The sequence below is a fragment of the Ailuropoda melanoleuca genome, chromosome 3, assembly GCF_002007445.2.
Source record: "Ailuropoda melanoleuca isolate Jingjing chromosome 3, ASM200744v2, whole genome shotgun sequence".
NCBI classification, from domain to species: Eukaryota; Metazoa; Chordata; class Mammalia; order Carnivora; family Ursidae; genus Ailuropoda; species Ailuropoda melanoleuca.
In genome coordinates, this window is record NC_048220.1 from 113512739 (window position 1) to 113517805 (window position 5067).

The window sequence follows — 5067 nt, forward strand, 5'->3', positions numbered from 1 at the left end:
CTTCTTACCACAACTATCTGGCTAGTTATTTCATTTTTTCTTGAAATTGATCCATTTCCCATTCAGTTTTCCCCCCTTCCCCTGTGATCCTCTGCACTATGTCTTATGTTCTACATATGAGTGAAACCACATGATAATTGTCTTTCTCCAATTGACTCATTTCACTTTGCATAATCCCCTCCAGTTCTATCTATGTCAATATAAATTGAATTTAAATTTTTAAAAAATGGATTCATTTCATTAACTTGTTACTTTTAAAAGAAACATTAAATCACTACTTTAAATGGAAAACTAATGACTTGCCTCTAATTGATTGAACAAAACATATTATAGAGGGGCGCCTGGGTGGTGCAGTCGTTAAGCGTCTGCCTTCGGCTCAGGGCATGATCCTGGCGTTCTGGGATCAAGCCCCACATCAGGCTCCTCCGCTGGGAGCCTGCTTCTTCCTCTCCTGCTCCCCCTGCTTGTGTTCCCTCTCTCGTGGGCTGTTATCTCTCTCTGTCAAATAAATAAATAAAATCTTTTTTAAAAATGCAGGATATTTAAAAAAACATATTATAGAAACAAGAATAAATGGAAACTAAGTAATAATATTAAATTTAAGTAGAAACTATTATTTGCAAAGGGACCTGAACACGAGTCCTGCTCTCTCCATGCTTAAAAGGGAGATTGGCATTAAAGGCATTCAAGACACACTGGCCCCAAAATGAAACTTTCTGCTTAATGTATCAGAATGTGATCACATTTTCACCATATGAGTCTATGTTATCTAAGGACATGCATGTATTACCTACATCATCTTGTCTATGCCCTATAGTATGGGCTCCATCCTTAGGGAAACAATGGTGTAGTGGAGGGTCAAACACCTAACAAAATCAGGCTCTACCACTCTGCTGTCCCAACATCCACAGTCAGTGTAACCAGGAGACCGACTAGGTGCTTACGTTGGCTGACAGAACACACTTTACCCTGGACTCTGCTGGGACGGACACCATCACCAGGTGCTTCTGACTTTATTTCTACAAGCCCAAGCCCTATTCTAATGGACAAACTTTTTTCTTTGGATACAGCAATTCTTTTATCAAGATATAGCCAAAGCTTTTAAACCAGGGACAGTTTGGTCTCTTTAAAGTAACTTCATAAATCTCTAACCTGATAGAGTGTGTGTTTATTACACATTTTAACTCTTAGAACACGATCTTATTTCTTTCCATTTTAAGTTTTTAGAAGGTCACTTAAAATTACATCCATGTTCTACCTGTAAATACAAAATAGTCTGGCAACTTGTTGGAGTGGGAGTGGGTAGGTCTATGTACAGTGACCAGGTCTAGGGTCATACAAGAGGTGACAGTAGAGCTCAGGCTACAAGATGAATTTGCTTTCTTTAGATGGAGAGAGGAAGCAAAGTTAATCTAGGCAGAAGGAACAGCATGTGCAAAGGCACAGAAAATGAAAAAATAAAATAGAGGCCGGGACTGAAAGTAGTTCAATATGATCTGGGAGTGGACTATCAGAGAACCCAAAACTCACATAATAGTAGTCAGCATGGCATAGAGGTAAAAACATCAGGATTTGAAGTCAGATTTGTGCTATTATCTCAGCTCCAGAAATTACTCTTTGTATGACACTCAGCAAATTCTTAACCTTATAAGCCTCCATTTCCTCACCTGTAAAATGGGAAATAATTCTACCTGTTGCATAGAATTATTACGAGGATTAAATTCAACACTATCCTTAGATCAGTGGTTCTCAACTACAGGCAATTTTGCCCCCCTAGAGACATTTAATAGTGTCTGGAGATATTTTTGATTATCACGCTTGGGAGCGGATGAGAGGCTGCCCCTGGCACATAGAGGTTAAAGATCAGAGGTGCTGCCTCATATGCTACGATACATAGGACAGCCCCTCCCCAACAAAGGCTTACTCAGACGAATATACTAAAGACGCTGAAGTTGAGAAACCCTGGCTAAGCTCATACCTAGCTTGCAGTCTGCAGTTAGTAAATGTGGTCCAGAAAGAAGAGAAGGAGGAGGAAGAGAAGGGATGATATTGTGCAAAGGAGGTGAGTTCACGGCTGCTGCCTTCTCGGCAGGTGAATGCCAAGCCATCCTCACCCACTGTCACCAAGTTCACCCCTAGTCCCAGCCACCAGCTGTCTTTCTACATGGACAGTTGGTCGTAGGGTGACTAGATAAGAATTATGGACTGGTGGGCCCTGCAAGAGGAGTCAAGCACCCGATCACACTGAAGTTTTCTAAAACACGGAGCGTGACCAAACCTCCCTTTAACTCTGACACATGGCCACCATCTCCCGTCCAATGAGCAAGTATCTCGGGCCTGAGAAAACAAACGGCAAGACTCAGTAACCAAGTTTGGCAGGTCATTCTGTCCATGAGCCTTGAAATAGTGAATCATCACAACTCAGGTCTAATGGACCACACATGTGTTTAAAAGGGACCTCAGTACACTATTTAAACAGGTCTTGCCTATAAAACCCAGGAAGCCAAAAGACGTCTGAGGATCCTTCAATCCAGACGACGGTGGGGCAAAGCCAGGAGTGGCCGGGGACCGGAACAGAGGATGCCCTGATGACTGTCTAGTCTCAGTGATAGTGAAGCCTTTTCCAAACTAAGCTTCAGCTAACCACACTTTGGCAGAACAAAATCCAGAAGCAAGGCTCTGCCAACAGAGGCTTGAGCCACAAACCAGAGAGCAATCTGCATGTATACATGATGTGGAAAGAACTGCTTGTCAGATGTTGGTTTTTCTCAGCCACAACACACATGCAGTGGTATCATCTTCAAATTAGGAAGGACAGTTTGATACTTTGACTACCGAGGCATGCGGGGAACTAATGAAGGATAATGCCCTATGTTGACAAGTTAATGTCTCAGCAGGGAAGACCAATTAGGAAATGTGTCATTTAGGGTGCTGCCTATACTTCCAGAATCAATTCAAGCAATGTCTTTGTTTGAACTGACATCTCAGGATAATGGATAAAATCCTGAAGCTCTGGAGTCAGGCAGAATGGGGATTGAATACTAGCTCTGCCACTCGCTGACTATGCAACCTAGGAAAAGTGATTGAATGCCTCCAAATACCCATTTCCCTAATGGGAAGAATGGCAATAACGTCAATGAGAACACTGGCAACTTTGTGAAGTCGTAGTGATATTAAATTAAAGGTGATGGCAGAGTAACTCCTTGGTAAATACCAGCCGTCTTGTGGCCATCATGGTCCGTCAAAGAAATCACTTACCTTTGCTTCACAGATGGTCTCCTAGTTTTCAGCACAAAGAACACAGGTCCTATCAATCATATCACATGATGATAACTGTCAGTGGGGCGCAGGGATCCACATACACTACACATAGAAGTGTGAACAAAAACTGTGACTGGTGTATTTGTTCTTGATTCTTCCTAGACGTGGACATAGCCTTTCTTCAGCTTTGGATGTATCCACTCAAACGTATGTCGTTTTCTTTTTCACATCTATCTTGTCCCCATTTGAGGAAGAATACATATTTCTTTTGAATAATTTCTTCCTCACACTCTTTTCTTTCTTTGCTGTGATACTTGCCATCCACCGTAGCAACCTTCAGGGACTGTCAGCAACAGAAGCTCCTTGGAGAGAAGTTTGCTGTCAGTCACTGCAACATTCAGTCTCAGGAACCGTAATGAGAAAATGAAACCATCTTTTCCTGAAGTTCAGAAGAAGCTAAGCTATCCCAGCCACCACACATTAGAACATAAATGCCTCGTGCTTGCTTCAACAGCATATATACCACAATTGGAACGACAGAAGATTAGCGTGGCCCCTGAGCAAGAACATAAATGCCTCGACTGAACTTGAAGGGACAGTTTGTCCCCTAAACAAATACTTGGTAAATATAAGTGAGTTTCATAGATAGAGACAGAGTGGTGATAGGTTAGAATACTGGAATGAGAAAAAAAGGACAGAAATGCAAACTTAAGGGGCACCTGGGTGGCACAGCGGTTAAGCGTCTGCCTTCGGCTCAGGGCGTGATCCCAGCATTGTGGGATCGAGCCCCACATCAGTCTCCTCTGCTGGGAGCCTGCTTCTTCCTCTCCCACTCCCCCTGCTTGTGTTCCCTCTCTCACTGGCTGTCTCTCTCTCTCTGTCAAATAAATAAAAAATAAAATCTTTAAAAAAAAAAAAGAAAGAAAGAAATGCAAACTTAATTAAATTGACATTTTCATGATTGTTTTGTGACTCGGAATATACCAGTCTTCATTGATAAGTGAAACATGATGAGAAATGTGAAGAATGTCAACATTTTTGAGGGCTTCCTATGTGCCAGACACCATTTTAAGTCTTCTATATGTATTGTCACAACAATTTGATAAGGTGGAAATGACGGCACCCTCATTTTCCAAGATGAGGGAAAGAAAGTTTAAAGAGGTGAGGTCCCAAGATTACGCGCTAGGAAGGGGCAGATCTGGGGTAAAGTCAAGCAGTATGAATCCAGAGCCTTCTCTTTCAACTCCTATATTTTAATGCCTCTAAATGAAAACAAAGGAATATTGCCTATCACACCATTTAAAATCTAGACAATAACCCATTTCACAAAGTAACACTATGAAATAGAACGATTACTCTCCTCATGTAACAATTTAAATGGTTTTACTTCCAGCCAAAGATTAATGCTGCATTTTAAGGAGAAGGAGAATTTTTTAATTCACTAGGTTTGGATAGTTAGCCTGCAAAACATTCAAAATTTGGTGATTGTTCTTAATGGGTATTTTTTTTTCTTTCAAGAGCTTAATATTTTTACCAAAAAGGAAGATGAGATTTTCTCCGTGCCCTGACAACTCTAAAGGGCTGTCTTAAATTTTTCTAATTTTTCATAGCCGTATTCTATTTAATTCACAAATTTCCCCTTGGTTCCCTTTCAGTGAATAAACCATAAACCCAGTCTTTTTCTAATTGGCTCACAAGCACCATCTAGTGAAGAAGCAGAATACTTACAGAATGGTTCCTGCTTAGAATCACGATTTCATCTGTACTAATTAAGCCTACAGGAGCACCCTTCTGCTCTTCTAAAAC

At 41.2% G+C, this 5067-nt stretch overlaps 1 long non-coding RNA gene across 1 annotated transcript; it reads right to left on the reverse strand.

The window, feature by feature from the left end:
- Positions 1 to 445: 445 nt before the first annotated feature.
- Positions 446 to 4022, reverse strand: LOC117801585. The gene is made up of 3 exons (XR_004624296.1): positions 3981 to 4022; positions 3259 to 3623; positions 446 to 498 (listed from the first exon to the last, which is right to left on the reverse strand). It is a non-coding gene; the product is annotated as an uncharacterized LOC117801585 (long non-coding RNA).
- Positions 4023 to 5067: the final 1045 nt, after the last annotated feature.